Source organism: Armigeres subalbatus, chromosome 2 (assembly GCF_024139115.2).
Source record: "Armigeres subalbatus isolate Guangzhou_Male chromosome 2, GZ_Asu_2, whole genome shotgun sequence".
NCBI classification, from domain to species: domain Eukaryota; kingdom Metazoa; phylum Arthropoda; class Insecta; order Diptera; family Culicidae; genus Armigeres; species Armigeres subalbatus.
In genome coordinates, this window is record NC_085140.1 from 384,547,864 (window position 1) to 384,564,878 (window position 17,015).

The 17,015-nt window shown below is 40.3% G+C and overlaps 1 long non-coding RNA gene across 1 annotated transcript; it reads right to left on the reverse strand.

Annotated features, from left to right (window-relative positions):
• Window positions 1-7,141: 7,141 nt before the first annotated feature.
• LOC134217323 (uncharacterized) lies at window positions 7,142-15,713 on the reverse strand. The gene is made up of 3 exons (XR_009980994.1): window positions 15,577-15,713; window positions 15,450-15,510; window positions 7,142-7,621 (listed from the first exon to the last, which is right to left on the reverse strand). It is a non-coding gene; the product is annotated as an uncharacterized LOC134217323 (long non-coding RNA).
• Between the last annotated feature and the right edge of the window lie 1,302 nt (window positions 15,714-17,015).

Here is a 17,015-nt window from a genome sequence, read left to right on the forward strand (position 1 = left end):
CGGGCCGGATGCGACCCTCGGCTCTATTTTTGTGGCCCGCGGCATATAAGAAAAATAACCTTATAATCGGCCCGCCAGCTTTTCTATCTGGTTCCAGAAGTTTTTTTATTATTATTAAATATTGCGCCTTTTGCACTTTATAAGAGTTTTGCAAGTTTTTTTTTTCTCACAGTCATCTTTTCAGTCACACTCAATACATTCAAAAAAGTTTGATTTTCCGTGTATAATATTTGTGTATGAGTGCTCTATCTGAAAACAAATAGACGTCAAATCATGGCGGGAATAGATTTAGTATACATGCTTACATGTTACTAACGTGTAATGGGTTACAATTGGGTAAATTTCAATAACAAAAATCTATCAACCCGAAATGAGAGTGAGTGTGAGAAAAAGAAGCGGGCAAATAACAATCTAACTCTTCAAATTGGTGAAATCGGCAATATTCAATATGTAAATTTTAAATCAAAGCTCGCGCTGTAAAACCATTAATTTGAATTTGAAACGAAAAATAATATTTTACATAATTTGAAATGATTGCATAAGCGACCCCAAGATATAAAACCCAAATGGTTGATGGTGGAATATCGCGTTTTTAATAAAGATTGATCAAAGTAGTTTATCTTCACGTTGAAAAATTTTCGTTATATTGATGGAATGAAATCTGAATCCAAGCATTCTCTGAAATATGATATTTGAAAAGGCCCAGGTTGGAACTGAAGTTGATAGATTTTCAAAGGTTTCAATTTAAATTTCCATTTATTGATTCAAATTATTGGGTCAATCCCTAGAAACATTTTGGTTTTATAACACTCTTGTAGAAAAAAATATGGTCTTCAAGAGCGTTATACAACATAAAATATTACTTGGGATGGATTATAAAGGCTACAAACTCTTTTCACTCAATCTAATACGAAGTCAGAAAAGGCAGTACGGGCCTGTTTTTCTGTTAGTAAGATTTTGGCAAAACGGATGAAACCTTTCCAAAAAGGAGAACTTGTTAAGGAATGCATTTCAGCTGTTGTTGACATCGTGTCCTAAGGAAACAGCCTCCTTCAGTAACATTAGTTTGCGCGAAACACGGTGAAGAGTAAAAGTTCTATCTCTTTACATGAAAACGCCGCCAGCTTTATATTCTTGTAAACGATTAAAATACTGACGTGAAAACGTGGCAAAGATGACTTTCTACATGGTCATTTTCGAATGACAGAGAAATTGGCAGCTTTATTCCCAATGCAGAGACAACCAACAAGGAAAACCTGAGGGCTGTTAAACATGTGTAAAAGAACTTTTTTGTCCTTCGAAAACTTAAGTGACCTTACGATTGATGTAGCACTAGTAATGACAGGAAAGAATAATGGCGTTGCTACAATTCTAAGCAAAAAAAAAGCAATCACAGGTATGGCGATATTTCCCTGCCATTATTACCATCTAAATAATCGATATGCGAAAACGATCAATATTTCCGATTATTGACGCTCATTATTAAGACAACTTTGTCAACGGCAAAACATACTTTTGCATATAAACGATAAAGACGGATCCATAAAAAACTGAAAAACGATCCATAAATGACATCTGAATGTTCCGTAAAATGCTACCATAAATCCATAAAATAGATAATGAGATTCCATAAAGAATAATGATACTTTTATGCCCAGGGAAGTCGAGTCAATTTCCAATCCGAAAATTGCCTAGACCGGCACCGGGAATCGAACCCAGCCACCCTCAGCATGGTATTGCTTTGTAGCCGCGCGTCTTACCGCACGGCTAAGGAGGGCCCCAATTTTAGTCATATGATCCATAATTCTGGCCATTTGATCCATAACTTTGTTCAAATGATCCATAGTTTTGGTGACATGATCCATATGTTTTGATAAATGATCCATAGATTTTATAAAATGTGTGAATAAATTAATATAGTTTCATTGGCCTTCTTTCCAAGCATTATGGATCACATTATCAAAATTATGGATCATATGACCAAAATTATGGATCATATGGCTGAAATTATGGATCATCATCAAGAAAAAAATTGCGCAAATTTGAAATTTTATGGATCAATATATAGTTTTTATGGATCATTTTTCAAAGTTTTATGGATCATAAAAATATTCTTTATGGAATCTCTCGAACTATTTTATGGATTTATGGTAGCGTTTTATGGAACGTTCAGATGTTATTTATGGATCGTTTTTCGTTTTCTTATGGATCGTTTTTCCAAATTGAACGGTGCAAAGTAAGGGCTGCCTTTATCAACGTTAGGGAACTCAACCCCCTGTTAACGGAAATGAAAGCCGAATTGCGAATTCAATGCTTGAGAGATTTTATTCTTTTCGAAAAGAAAATGGCACTTTTATACAAGATAAACGAAAACCACTGTGCGAGCTGAAAGATCCTTAATAGGTGAGCTATATCTATATCTAGCAGATATAGCCAAATATCTCAATGACTTGAACATAGAGCATCTTGGCACCTTGCTGAAATGTGGTACATTTCTCTCATCCTGTTGAAAATAGCTCATTCAAATCTGTTCAATATGCTGATAAAGTAACGAAACTTTATTTTTTTTACATCCGGTAAACGGTGTGAATAGATTGATTCAATGTTTCAAACGGATCTCTAATGCAACGATGAAATCAAAATAAACAAGAAGGATTGTTTGAACGCAAAACGTGTGAACGTGTTTCTAGAAAATGCAAAAAAAAACAATAATTATTTTGAAAATATTTAAAAAGTTTTGTGTAAAATATTTCTGGCCCGCTAGTAAGTGTGAATTCAAAAAATTGGCCCGTGGCTTGAAAAGGTTGGGCAGGCCTGGACCAGAACGTAACGCAAACTGTTATTTTGAAATTTTCCCAGGAATTTTGTTATTTATCTTGGAATAAATTTATGAAAACGATTGATTCGCTTATCGCTGGACAACACATATGCTTATTGAACCAGGTTGGGGACATATCGATGTTGAGGAAATTGCGAAAAGACGTGGTTGTTCGGTAGATACTTTGCGTTGAACTTGTAAAATTTAATTTACATGATGCGCATGGACTGGATTGGATATATGCCGATGATGAAGACATTGCATAAGCCTTGGTTGGTCTGGTAGATACCGTGACTGAAATCGAGAACTTTTCGGAGAACCTTGAGTATCTCGTATTCCTGAAAATTGGGGAAGGGTCATTTGGCCGAAACCCATTCGGCCGAAAGTCATTTGGCCGAATGCCACTAGGCCGAAAGTTGTTTGGCCGAATATACCATTTGGCCGAACAGACCATTAGGCCGAAAATCATTTGGCAGAATGGGTCATTTGGCCGAAAGGGTCGTTTGGCCGAAAGGTTCATCAGGCCGAAAGTCATTTGGCCGAATGGGTCGTTTGGCCGAAAAGGCCATTAGGCCGAAAGGATCGTTTGGCCGAATAGGTCATTTGGCCGAATCGGTCGTTTGGCCGAAAGGGTCGTTTGGCCGAATGGGTCGTTTAGCCGAAAAGGTCCTTAGGCCGAAAGGATCATTTGGCCGAATAGGTCATTTGGCCGAATTGGTCGTTTGGCCGAAAGGGTCGTTTGGCCGAATGGGTCGTTTAGCCGAAAGGGTCGTTTGGCCGAATGGGTCGTTTGGCCGAATGGGTCGTTTGGCTGAATGGGTCGTTTGGCCAAAAGGGTCATTTAGCCGAAAGGGACGTTTGGCCGAAAGGGTCATTTGGCCGAAAGGGTCATTTAGCCGAATGGGTCATTTGGTCGAAATTTCTCTTCACACTGTAAAAAGTGAGAAGCGCGAAATGAGTGGTGAGACGTCGCACTATCAACTTCGCAGACGTCTCACTTCTCACTCCTCATTTATCACTTCTCGCTGTCAAAAGTGAGAAACACAAAATGAGTAGTGAGACGTCTAACTACTCACGTCGCGCTTTTCACTTTCAACAGTGAGAAGAGAAAAATGAAGAAAGAGAAGTAAGACGTCTCACTTCCCACTTCTCTTCTCTCATTTCTCACTTCTTATTGTGAAAAGTGAGTAGTGAGACGTCTCACTACTCACTTTTCACAGTGAGAAGCGCGAAATGAGGAGTGAGAAGTGAGACGTCTCACTACTCACTTTGAGGTTCTCACTTTATACAGCGAGAAGTGATAAATGAGGAATGAGAAGTGAGAAGTCTCACTTTTTACATCGAGAAGCGAGATATGAGGAAAGAGAAGTGAGACGTCTCACTTCTCACTCCTCATTTATCACTTCTCGCTGTAAAAAATGAGAAGCGCTAAGTGAGTAGTGAGACGTATCACTAATCACTTCGCGCTTCTCACTTTTTATAGCGTGAAGTTATGAATGAAGAGTGAGAAGTGCGACATCTTACTTCTCACTTCTCACTTATCGCTTCTCTCACGACGTCTCACTAATCACTTCGCGCTTCTCACTTTTTACAGCGTAAAGTTATAAATGAGGAGTGAGAAGTGGAACGTTTCACTTACCACTTCTCGATGTAAAAAGTGGGTAGTAAGACGTCTCTCTCCCCACTTTGCACTACTCACTTTTACATTGAGAAGTGATAAATGAGGAGTGAGAAGTGAGACGTCTCACTTCTAACTCCCCATTTATCACTTCACGCTGTTAAAAGCGAGAAGCGCATAGTGAGTAGTGAGACATCTCATTACTCATTTCGCGCTTCTCACTTTTTACAGTGAGAAAAGAAAAATGAAGAGTGAGAAGTAAGACGTTTTTTTTTTTTTCATTGCTTATTCTCACTTTTCAAATGAGCCATTCATCTAAATGTCCTATTCGGCCGAATGACCCTTTCTGCCGATCACCTTTTCGACCAAATTACCCTTCCGGCCGAATGACCCTTTTGGCCAAATGATCCTTTCGGCTAAGTGATCCTTTCGGCCAAACGACCCTTTCGGTCAAACGACCCTTTCGGCCAAATGACCCTTTCAGCCAAATGATCCTTTCGGCAAAGTGATCCTTTCGGCCAAACGACCCTTTCGGTCGAACGACCCTTTCAGCCATATGACCCTTTCGGCCAAATGACCCTTTCGGCCTAATGACCTTTTCGGCCAAACGACTCTTTCGGCCAAACGACCCTTTCGGCCAAATGACCCTTTCGGCCAAATGACCCTTTCGGCCAAACGACCCTTTCGGACAAATGACCCATTCGGCCAAACGACCCATTCGGCCAAAAGACCCTTTCGGCCAAACGACCCTTTCGGCCAAATGACCCATTCGGCCAAACGACCCATTCGGCCAAACGTTCATTTCGGTCAAACGACCTTTTCGGCCAAATGACCCATTCGGCCAAACGACCCTTTCGGCCAAACGACCCTTTCGGCCAAACAACCCATTCGGCCAAACGACCCTTTCGGCATAATGACTTTCGGCCAAATGACCCTTTCGACCAAACAACCCTTTCGGCCAAATGACTTTCGGCTAGATGGGTTTCGGCCTAATGGTCTGTTCGGCCTAGTGGCATTCGGCCAAATGGCTTTCGGCCGAATGGGTTTCGGCCAAATGACCCTTCCCCCTGAAAATTTATCACTGAGTAGCCGACATGATGAACATTTTTGCTGAAGAAACTGGGGACCTAGCTCTCTTCTGAGATTTTTCACACCCAATCTAAAACGCAGGGCATATATGATGCATCAGTCCCGAAAGGGTTTAGATATCAAATATTGTCAAATATTATTATGTTATCAACAGATGCCACCTTGTCTTAGGGAACGTCCATAAATTACGCCGCGGTTTAAGTGGAAGGCAGATGGTTTCTAAAAGTGTGACTACACATATAATTTTTGATAATTACGAAAAGCGGGACAATGAAAAGAGGAGGGATTGAAAATGATTGATTTTTGCGTGACATAACTTACGGACGTTCCCTTGATGCACTCCTTACTCTCCAGGAATATCAACCAATCACCACTGATGAACAATAAACATTCCCTATGCATAATAACTTTGTGTCTTTTTGCCTTTCTCGTATACTAAGTATACGTAAAGGCTGCATAATCGCTCCACTTTTTGTAGAAGGATCGGAGTCCCATAGTGCTATATACCAATCGACTCAGCTTGACGAATTGAGCTGATGTCTGTGTGCGTGTGCGCACCAAAAGAGCAAAAAGTCTAGCTCATTTTTTTGCACTACCTATGACCTAACCCTATGAGAATAGATATAAAGTGAGGAAGAAGATCAAATGCAAGTGTATTGGTGGATGATGGAAAATGTAAACAGCAAATAGTGATGTACATATTTGCACGGTTTTTTATGGGAGCTCGTTCGAATGTAGTGGTGAAAGCTTTTTCGCCATACACGAATAGCACGCACACAAAATATGGATTTCCATGCCTTAGTATTTATTTTCATTGCCCTCAACCGATTTCTTTGTTTCTTCGCAACAGATTGCATTCGACGCAGAATTCTGTCTCATTGTTTTCTATTGAAAATTGGCCGGAAATTCAACGCATGAGAAAGGCACCATCACCGCTAGGTGAATTAATCGGGGTTTTCTACTAACCCTTGCCTCCCACTAGCATGTTCATGTGGTTTATGGATAGTCCCTTAGCATTTAAAAAGGTTAGAACCCTTTAAATAGAACATTTTACCAGCAATATATCATTTTTACTAAAATTTTGGCTAAAAAAAATCGTCAAAGAAAATTATTCCGATTTTGTCACTGTTTAGATTTTGTCAACTGGAACTCACGGACCGTGTTGATAAAAACGGAACATATCTGTACCTACATATTATGGCATGCTAATTTGAGTATATGGAGAAAGCCTGCATCGGATTTGTGAGAGTCTGCCAATAAGTTTGATGACCGCCAGTAGAGAAATTCGGAGACGAATCGTTACAGGAAATCGGAGGTACTTTGAACTGCGCAAGACACTTTGATTATAATATTATATAATTCGCTGTTTTACCAAATTGATTTTCTACACAGCAAAAAAATTTGTTGAATATTACATCGAAATCGCTGCAACCAGCTCAATCCATCGGTTGTTGAATATTACACTGCGCGATGTACTCGAGAGCTTGCTGTGTAATAAACAGAATCGATGTAATTTCTGTCGATGTAATAAATGAAACTACGTAATAGAAGCGATGTAAATCAATGTGATGTAAAATCGTCCGATACATGTAGGCTCTCGATATTGGTGTTTTCGGTTTATTAATCATTTTCAACTTTATTAATATTACACATACAATTTTTATTTGGTCTAATTTTTGTGTTCTATATTCTACAGAATATGAGTAAAGAAAATTAAGATTCAGATTACGCCATTTAAGATAATAAATATGATGATAAAGAGTAACTAGATGCCAACGAGGATGCCAATCCCCAGCCCCATACAATTAATTTTCTTTCCAATATTTAACTCGATATTTAACGATAGGTATTTAAATGGCATAATCATAATAGTAGTGGTTGTTATTAGGAGTAGCCCGTATGATTCGTTATCCTCATCGATATATCCGCATCAATTAACCGTAATGGCCGGGGGCCACGAGTAATCGTGAACACTATCGCTGATCCTGTGAAATGGCGTGGCAAATCTAAGTAGCTTTTTACTCGAAACGCGCATCAGGCCAGTTCCTAACAAGTTACACCGTAAGTGACACGGAAGTTGGTGGTCTATTCAGACGCTGAAATATATAAAAAAAATTAGTTGATTTGGTGAGAAACGATATTTATTAAATAATAATTGTTTGGGAATCCAGAAGAAAATCTCTATAGGATTGACTAACGTAATCCGCCTGGGATCCCTGAGAATTTTAAAGATAATCCTAAGAGTCCGAGCGAGATTCCGGAGGGAATCCCTTTGTGATTCCGAAGGCACTCCTCCTGATATTTCAAAAAAATACATGAAGAATTTCAAAGGAAAAAAATGATGCTTCAGGGATCTCAGAAGAAATCCTAGGATGTCAAATAGGATCCTTCTGGAATTCTTAAGGAATTCCTTATGAAAATCGAAAGAGAATACTTCTGGGGTTCTGGAGGAAATTGTTCTGGGATTCGGTTGCAATCCCATGTGAATTCAGTTCGGGATCCGAGAGGGATTATTTTTAGGATTCCAGAATTGTTCCTTTCCATATAGAATCCTTATAAGATTCCTAAAGAAATTCAAGGGAAGGCCTTCTAAGATTCTGAAATGGCTCAGAAGGGAATCCTTCTGGGATTCCAAAGGGAATTCTTCCGGGCTTCCAAAGAGAATCCTTCCGGGCTTCCAAAGGGAATCCTTCCGGGCTTCCAAAGGGAATTCTTCCGGGCTTCCAAAGGGAATCCTTCCGGGCTTCCAAAGGGAATCCTTCCGGGATTCCAAAAGTAATACTTCCGGGATTCCAAAGGGAATACTTCAGGGAATTCAAAGGGAATACTTCCGGGATTCCAAAGGGAATCCTTCCGGGCTTCCAAAGGGAATCCTTCCAGGCTTCCAAAGGGAATCCTTCCGGGATTCCAAAGGGAATACTTCCGGGATTTCAAAGGGAATACTTCCGGGATTCCAAAAAGAATACTTCAGGGATTCCAAAGGGAATACTTCCGGGATTCCAAAGGGAGTCCTTCCGGGATTTCAAAAGGAATCCTTCCGGGATTCCAAAGAGAATCCTTCCGGTTTCCAAAGAAAATCTTCCGGCATTCCAAAAGGGAATCCTTCCGGGATTCTAAGGAGAATTCTTCCAGGATTCTAAAGATAATACTTCAAACATTCTAAAGGGAACTCTTCCGGGATTCCAAATGGAATCCTTTCGGAATTCCTAAAATAATCCGTCTAAGACTCCAGAAGCATCTTTCTGAGATTCTATATAAAATGTTTGGAAATTGGAAAGCGATTCTTTCCGGGATTCCGAAGATTGTACTTCTGCGTTTTCAAAGAAAATCCTTCAGAGATCTCAAATATAATCCTTCTGGGATTCCTAAGAGAATCCTTTCGGAATTCCAAAGAGAATTCTTCCGGGATTCCAAAGAGAACCCTTCAGGGATTCCAAAGGATGTCCTCCCGGGATTTCAAATATAATCCTTCCAGGATTCCATGAGGGAATGCTTCCGTGATAATCCTTCCGGAATTCCAAAGAAAATCCTTCGGAGATCTCAATTAGAATCCCTCCGGGATTCCTATGAGAATCTTTCCGGGATTCCTAAAATTATCCTTCTAAGACTCCACAAAGAATCCATCTGGGACTCCAAAAAGAATCCTTCTGAGATTCCAAAGGGAATCCTTCCTTGATTTCAAAGAAAATCCTTCCGAGATTCCAAAGCGAAGATTTCAGGCATTCCGAAGATAATTCTTCCGGGATTCCGAAGAAAATCCTTCAGAGATCTCAATTAGAATCCCTCCGGGATTCCTATGAGAATCTTTCCGGGATTCCTAAAAGAATCCTTCTAAGATTCCACAAAGAATCCATCTGGGGCTCCAAAAAGAATCCTTCCGGGATTTCAACGAAAATCCTTTTGGGATTCCAAAGGAAATCCTTCCGGGATTCCAAGAAGAATCCTTCCGGGATTCCAAAGATAATCTTTCCGGGATTCCAAAACGAATACATCCGGGATTCCAAAAAGAATCTTTCCGGGATTCCAAATGGAATGCTTCCAGGATTCCAAATCAAATATTTCCGGATTCCAAATGGAATCCTTCCGGGATTCCAAAGGGAATCAATCCGGAATTCCAAAGGGAATACTTCCGTTATTCCAAAAGAAATCCTTCCAGGATTCCAAGGGAAATTCTTCCCGATTCGAAGGGAATCCTTCCAGGATTCCAAAGCGAATCTTTTCGGCATACCAAAGGGAATACTTCCGGGATAGAAAGGGAATACTTCCGGTATTCCAAAGGAAATTCCAAAGAGAATCCTTCCGGGATTCCAAAGATAATATTTTCGGGATTCCAAAGAAAATCCTTTTAGGATTCCAAACAGATGCTGCCAGGATTCCAAATGAAATCCTTCCGGAATTCCAAATGGAATCTTTCCGGGATTCTAATAGGAATCATTTCTTGACTCTGATAGGAATGCTTCCAGGATTCTAATGGGAATTCTCCCGGAATTCTAATGAGAATTCTTCTGGGATTCCAATGGGAATCTTTGCGGGATCCCAAAAGGAATGCTTTCGGTACCCCAAAAAGCATTCTTCCAGGATTCTGAAGGGATTCCTTCCGGGATTCCAAATGGAGTTCTTGTGGGATTTGAAATTAAATTCTTCTGGAATTCGAAATGGAATCCTTCTGCGATTCGAAATAGAATCCTTCTAGGATTCCAAATGGAATCCTTCTAGGATTCCAAATGGAATCCTTCTAGGATTCCAAATAGAATCCTTTTAGGATTCCAAGTGGAATCCTTCCGGGATCCCGAAGGATTCTCTCCAGAATCCCGAAGGATTCTAGGTAGAATCCTTCCCAAACTATAGACGGAATCTTTGTTAGATTGCACACATAGATTTTTCCGGGATTCTACTGGGATTCCGAACGGAATACTCCTGGGACGCCAAACAGAATTCTGGAATTGTAAATCCAATTATTCTAGGATAACAAAAGAATTGAGAATCATAGGATCCATTTTGGGGATTTAAAACGAATGTTTTGGGAAATCACAAAAAAAAACATTTTAGGAGAAAAATTTTAGGCTCTTTTAGTAAAATGTTTTCAAGTATCATAAGGCGAGTTTAGTATGAGACTGTTCCATTGAATCTTTTCGGGATTCGAACGGGAATCCTTTCGGGATTCTGAAGAGATTTCTTTCAGGATTCTGAAGAGAATCCCCTGGTGATTCTTAAGGGAATCCTTTCGGGATTCTGAAGATGATCATTTATCATTCTGGGGAGAATCCTTTTCAATACCGGAGAGAATCCTTTCGGGATTCTGGAGAGAATCTTTTCTGGATTCTGAAGAAAATCCTTTAGGGATTCTTTTTCGCGTTTCTGAAGAGAATCCTCTCGGATTGCTGGACAGAATCCCTTCGGGATTCTAAAGAGAATCCTTTCGGGATTCGGAAGAGAATCCTTTTGAGACTCTGAATCGATTTTTTTTTCGAGATTGTAAAGAGTTTTTTTTCGGGATTCTGAAGAGAATCCTTTCGGGATTCTGGAGAGAATCCATTCGGGATTCTGGAGAGAATCCTTTCGGGATTCTGAAGAGGATTTTCTTCAGAATCCAGAAGGATTCTCTCCAGAGTCCCGAAGGATTCTCTCCAGAATCCCGAAGGATTCTCTTCAGAATCCCGAAGGATTCTCTTCAGAATCCCGAAGGATTCTCTCCAGAATCCCGAAGGATTCTCTCCAGAATCCCGAAGGATTCTTTTTAGAATCCCGAAGGATTCTTTTTAGAATCCCGAAGGATTCTCTTCAGAATCCCGAAGTATTCTCTTCAGAATCCCGAAGGATTCTCTCCAGAATCCCGAAGGATTCTCTCCAGAATCCCGAAGGATTCCTTCCAGAATCCCGAAGGATTCCTTCCAGAATCCCGAAGGATTCCTTCCAGAATCCCGAAGGATTCCTTCCAGAATCCCGAAGGATTCCTTCCAGAATCCCGAAGGATTCCTTCCAGAATCCCGAAGGATTCTCTCCAGAATCCCGAAGGATTCTCTCCAGAATCCCGAAGGATTCTCTCCAGAATCCCGAAGGATTCTCTCCAGAATCCCGAAGGATTCTCTCCAGAATCCCGAAGGATTCTCTCCAGAATCCCGAAGGATTCTCTCCAGAATCCCGAAGGATTCTCTCCAGAATCCCGAAGGATTCTCTCCAGAATCCCGAAGGATTCTCTCCAGAATCCCGAAGGATTCTCTCCAGAATCCCGAAGGATTCTCTCCAGAATCCCGAAGGATTCTCTCCAGAATCCCGAAGGATTCTCTCCAGAATCCCGAAGGATTCTCTCCAGAATCCCGAAGGATTCTCTCCAGAATCCCGAAGGATTCTCTCCAGAATCCCAAAGGATTCTCCCCAGAATCCCAGAGGATTCTCTCCAGAATCCCGAGGGATTCTCTTCAGAATCCCGAAAGGATTCTCTTCAGAATCCCGAAAGGATTCTCTTCAGAATCCCGACAAGATTCTCTTCAGAATCCCGACAGGATTCTCTTCAGAATCCCGAAAGGATTCTCTTCAGAATCCCGAAAGGATTCTCTTCAGAATCCCGAAAAGATTCTCTTCAGAATCCCAACAGGATTCTCTTCAGAATCCCGAAAGGATTCTCTTCAGAATCCCGAAAGGATTCTCTTCAGAATCCCAAAAGGATTCTCTTCAGAATCTTGAAAGGATTATCTTCAGAATCCCGAAAGGATTGTCTTCAGAATCCCGAAAGGATTCTCTTCAGAATCCCGAAAGGATTCTCTTCAGAATCCCGAAAGGATTCTCTTCAGAATCCCGAAAGGATTCTCTTCAGAATCCCGAAAGGATTGTCTTCAGAATCCCGAAAGGATTGTCTTCAGAATCCCGAAAGGATTGTCTTCAGAATCCCGAAAGGATTCTCTCCAGAATCCCGAAGGATTCTCTCCAGAATCCCGAAGGATTCTCTCCAGAATCCCGAAGGATTCTTTCCAGAATCCCGAAAGATTCTCTCCAGAATCCCGAAAGGATTTTCTCCAGAATGATAAATGATCATCTTCAGAATCCCGAAAGGATTCTCTTCAGAATCCCGAAAGGATTCTCTTCAGAATCCCGAAAGGATTCTCTTCAGAATCCCGAAAGGATTCTCTTCAGAATCCCGAAAGGATTCTCTTCAGAATCCCGAAAGGATTCTCTTCAGAATCCCGAAAGGATTCTCTTCAGAATCCCGAAAGGATTCTCTTCAGAATCCCGAAAGGATTCTCTTCAGAATCCCGAAAGGATTCTCTTCAGAATCCTGAAAGGATTCTCTTCAGAATCCCGAAAGGATTCTCTTCAGAATCCCGAAAGGATTCTCTTCAGTATCCCGAAAGGATTCTCTTCAGAATCCCGAAAGGATTCTCTTCAGAATCATGAAAGGGTTCTCTTCAGAATCCCGAAAGGGTTCTCTTCAGAATCCCGAAAGGGTTCTCTTCAGAATCCCGAAAGGATTCTCTTCAGAATCCCGAAAGGATTCTCTTCAGAATCCCGAAAGGATTCTCTTCAGAATCCCGAAAGGATTCTCTTCAGAATCTCGAAAGGATTCTCTTCAGAATCTCGAAAGGATTCTCTTCAGAATCTCGAAAGGATTCTCTTCAGAATCCCGAAAGGATTCTCTTCAGAATCCCGAAAGGATTCTCTTCAGAATCCCGAAAGGATTCTCTTCAGAATCCCGAAAGGATTCTCTTCAGAATCCCGAAAGGATTCTCTTCAGAATCCCGAAAGGATTCTCTTCAGAATCTCGAAAGGATTCTCTTCAGAATCCCGAAAGGATTCTCTTCAGAAAACCGAAAGGATTCTCTTCAGAATCCCGAAAGGATTCTCTTCAGAATCCCGAAAGGATTCTCTTCAGAATCCCGAAAGGATTCTCTTCAGAAAACCGAAAGGATTCTCTTCAGAATCCCGAAAGGATTCTCTTCAGAAAACCGAAAGGATTCTCTTCAGAATATCGAAAGGATTCTCTTCAGAATCCCGAAAGGATTCTCTTCAGAATCCCGGAAGGCTTATCTTCAGAATCTCGAAAGGATTCTCTTCAGAATTCCGAAAGGATTCTCTTCAGAATCCCGAAAGAATTCTCTTCAGAATTCCGAAAGGATTCTCTTCAGAATCCCGAAAGGATTCTCTTCAGAATCCCGAAAGGATTCTCTTCAGAATCCCGAAAGGATTCTCTTCAGAATCCCGAAAGGATTCTCTTCAGAATCCCGAAAGGATTCTCTTCAGAATCCCGAAAGGATTCTCTTCAGAATCCCGAAAGGATTCTCTTCAGAAAACCGAAAGAATTCTCTTCAGAATCCCGAAAGGATTCTCTTCAGAATCCCGAAAGGATTCTCTTCAGAATCCCGAAAGGATTCTCTTCAGAATCCCGACAGGATTCTCTTCAGAATCCCGAAAGGATTCTCTTCAGAATCCCGAAAGGATTCTCTTCAGAATCCCGAAAGGATTCTCTTCAGAATCCCGAAAGGATTCTCTTCAGAATCCCGAAAGGATTCTCTTCAGAATCCCGAAAGGATTATCTTCAGAATCCCGAAAGGATTCTCTTCAGAATCCCGAAAGGATTCTCTTCAGATTCCCGAAAGGATTCTCTTCAGAATCCCGGAAGGATTATCTTCAGAATCCCGAAAGGATTATCTTCAGAATCCCGAAAGGATTCTCTTCAGAATCCCGAAAGGATTCTCTTCAGAATCCCGAAAGGATTCTCTTCAGAAAACCGAAAGGATTCTCTTCAGAATCCCGAAAGGATTCTCTTCAGAATCACGAAAGGGTTCTCTTCAGAATCCCGAAAGGATTCTCTTCAGAATCCCGAAAGGATTCTCTTCAGAATCCCGATAGGATTCTCTTCAGAATCCCGAAAGGATTCTCTGCAGAATCCCGAAAGGATTCTTTTTAGAATCCTGAAAAGATTCTCTTCAGAATCCCGAAAGGATTCTCTGCAGAATCCCGAAAGGATTCTCTTTAGAATCCTGAAAAGATTCTCTTCAGAATCCCGGAAAGATTCTCTTCAGCATCCCGAAAGTATTCTGTTCAGAATCCCGAAAGGGTTCCCATTGGAATCCCGAAAGGATTCCCGTCGGAATCCTGAAAAAAATCCCGTTGGAATCCCGAAAAGATTTAATGGAACAGTCTCATGCTATACTCGCCTTATGATACTTGAAAACATTTTACTAAAAGAGCTTAAAATTTTTCTCCTTTTTCTCCTTTTTTTTGTTATTTCCCAAAACATTCGTTTTAAATCCCCAAAATGGATCTTATGATTCTCAATTCTTTTGTTATCCTAGAATAATTGGATTTACCTTTCCAGAATTCTGTTTGGCGTCCCAGGAGTATTCCGTTCGGAATCCCGGAAAAATCTATGTGTGCAATCTAACAAAGATTCCGTCTATAGTTTGGGAAGGATTCTACTTAGAACCCGAAAAAAAAATTCAGAAAAATTCTGGCCGGCTTCCCAGCTTCTGCCGTTTGAGGCATGTTGACGCGTAATATTGTGATATATTTCACAAAAGAATATGTTGCGTCCATATCATCATACTCCCTGACCATGGTCAATGATTTCATGCTCCTTATTTTGAAAAAGTACGGAGAACTAAAAACATGAAGAATAAAATGGAAAAATAATACTTATCTTGCGTTATTGAAGTAGTTGGGGAAGGTCAAGATAAGCCACCCATCCGGCAAGTGCTGATGAAGTTGTCTCTCACAGCAATACCGATTTCCCGGCAATCAGTCTAACAGGCCAGCCGAGGCCGACTTGAAAGTCATGGCCATTGGTGAGAAACTGGACTGATGGAACATTGGTGAGGCAGCTGGAAGACGACGAAGGTGACATGGATGTGGAGATAGCCATGTTCACACCATCCCTGTAGCTCACAGGTCCGACAAAAAGCAGCAACCTCCAAGCACTAATTATCATACCTGGTCAGCCTCAGATCAGCAGGTCCTGCAGCGAGATCGATGTCAACACGATTTTCCATAGCTGAAATAAATATATAAAAACATATAATAAACAAGATATTAAGACGTACAAGCATTGATTACTTACCAGCAGAGGCGACATTCTTTCCATCCGCATTGAATCCGTTGGAACAGGCGCGTTCTTAGTTCCCGAAAGTTGGTGCAGATCCGGAAAAGTTTGCCGCTTCCACCGCATGACTGTCGCGAACTCAACCAAAAATAAACATGGCGATCGATCAAAAAAGCAGAATCTGAGCAGTGTTGCCGAGATTCAATATTGCATTATAATTGAATGTGATACAGCATTCAAACTGTGTAATTTTACACATCTTGTTAATTACTGAATGGGTTGCATCTGTTTTGATGTAATATTCAGTATTATCATATATAAATAGTACACTGAAGCAACGTAATTGAAAATGATGAATATGAATCTGAGTAATTTTCTAGCGATGTAATATTACATCCAAATATATACAAATGTACATTTGAATATCGCTCTTACATCGGATTTTCAGTACGTCTGTTAGATTACGTCGATGCGCATTACAATTTTTTTTGCTGTGTACGAAACGCTGGTGGCCGTGCCTTGAAAAGCTGAACGATATCGTAAGGAGTCTCAATCATTTAAGTTTAGGTACTGAAGCCGAATGCCTTCGCAGGCCAAATCTGTGCTGGACGGAGTATGGGTTGATATACTGGACTTTTCTGTTTTTGTGAACAGTGATGATTTATCTAAAAGAGTTTTCCCCAATGTTCCAAGTAGGTATTCGTCGAATGAGTTAAAAATATAACACGCAAAGACATTTTACAACCCTGGTTGTCGGAATGTGATATTCTTTAGTAAATTCTGGTAAAGTGTGAGAGCATAACACAGAGAAAATCAATGAATCTAAATAAACAGCTTTCGAAATTAATAATGTATTTTCGGAATGCTAGAGAAAAGTAAAAATCCACTACAATTTGATTCAATTTTTATTTTATTGTTATCATTATTGTTTGTTGGATGTCGTTACCAGGATGCATTGCTCGAAAAAATAATAATAAAGTTTAACGAAACTCCGTTCACATTTGTCTATTGTTATGTTTTCTTATGCGTAGCACTAATGTTATTTTTTGTTTCTGCTCTGTGAATGTTTTATTTTCCATTTTTTCCGTTTATTGTATTCATAGATAGTTTTTTTTTATTTGACAGAGCTCGAGCGTGTTCATTTTGCTTGCATTTTACATTATTTATTTCGATCTCAGTTACTTTAAAAAAATGCTGTTTCATCATGCGATTTCCGCTTGTTTTTGTTTCATAATTCTTATATTTCGCAGTAGTTTTTCATTTTCATTAATAGATAGTCAAGGTGCCTTTTTTCGGTCGTAAGTGTTCGTCATTGAAACTAGATTAAAAATAGTTGCATATTCGTTATCTTTTGCGTGCGGATTTATGCTGCAAACTATGATAATAATTGTAAAGTCATTTCAGCATTTCAATAACAACCTTTATCTAAATTCTTGGCATTGATAGAAAACGGTTCA